The 1254-nt window shown below is 45.9% G+C and overlaps 1 protein-coding gene across 1 annotated transcript in view; it reads left to right on the top strand.

Moving 5' to 3' along the window:
* The window catches only part of LOC106459426, a 60576-nt gene that overhangs the window by 31727 nt on the left and 27595 nt on the right, over positions 1-1254 (top strand). The window lies entirely within an intron of this gene.

Here is a 1254-nt window from a genome sequence, read left to right as displayed (position 1 = left end):
CCGAGAATGGAGAAAATGGCGGATGTTGTCGTTCTTCAAGCAGAAATTCTGATTTCTGAAGAAACAGTAAGCTGGAACACTTTAGTAGCTCGGTGTGTGTGTCATATTAGTCAATAATTATTTTTTTATTAGTAAAGTTTTCATGACAACATAGTATGGATTAACAAACTGTACAGTTATCGTGGTACTTATGTTATTATTTGAAAGTATAGGGTGTTCGAAAGTTGTCATGTATTGAAAACGTAAACCGCGATAAGACAATAAAAACTACGAACTGACGGTTTGTTGTTGATGAAGGGCACATGTATGCACTATTTGGCATCAGTACATCTCTTCATGTGCTCTTTTGTGGCCCTCATGATGTCCAGGCGATATTCAGTTTCCATCCCAGTGTTGGCCAGCATATGTGGTGTCACTGTAGCTATTGCTTCGGAAATCTGTTCACGTAGTGTCCCCCAGATCGACCAAATTTTGTTTTGTGGAGAATGTCCTTCACATAACCCCAGAGGAGTGATGTCTGGCGGACCATGTTGCCCAGGGAATCGGCCCATCGCGGCTCCTTTCTTATGTAACACGCTCTCTGACTCTTGAAACTGTCACTACCAATTGTTGATGTTTCTTGTGTAACACGCCCTCTGACTCTTCAAACTGCCACTACCAATTGTTGATAGAACTATTAACGGGTGGATCTTTTCCATACCTTCTACATTATTGTTTTGCACTAAAATAGGCGATTTCATCTCTGCTAGCTATAGGATGTACATGGACTTCTTTGTTGCTATGTTTGTTAATGGCGTATTTGGTTCCTGCCGATGAGCTATACGTGGTTACACCCCCTCGACGTGGATTCCTGTACGTGGTGAGGGGACCTCCCAGGGAAGGTTCTGTATTTTCAGTTACTTTCTCTGGGATCTAAACATCCACCCATGTGTTTGCCGTGCGTGGCGACCCGTGAAGGGGAGGAGAAGATCCTGGTGGTTGAGTGGTGTCTGGGGTACTGCAACACACCACCTTGGCCTTGAATTCCTGTAGATGGGTGGCCTTTAAGTGGCCTCCCAGGGTCAATCGGCTGGTCCACTGGGGCTAGGGCAACTGAGTACCAGTGTTGGGCGTTCTCAACGGGTATTGTGGACATCATGTCTGATACTGGTGTTTGGGTATAGTGCTCACGAAACCCTGGCGTTGCTGCAGTGTCCTTGTTTGACATTGTAGTGCATCCCCTCGTAGGACTCCATGGCGGGTGGGGTCAGTGGG

The sequence above is a fragment of the Limulus polyphemus genome, unplaced genomic scaffold (genome assembly GCF_000517525.1).
Source record: "Limulus polyphemus unplaced genomic scaffold, Limulus_polyphemus-2.1.2 Scaffold606, whole genome shotgun sequence".
Classification (NCBI taxonomy): domain Eukaryota; kingdom Metazoa; phylum Arthropoda; class Merostomata; order Xiphosura; family Limulidae; genus Limulus; species Limulus polyphemus.
The sequence above is the reverse complement of the archived record's forward strand: the minus strand, read 5'-3'. Positions and strand labels throughout refer to the sequence as shown.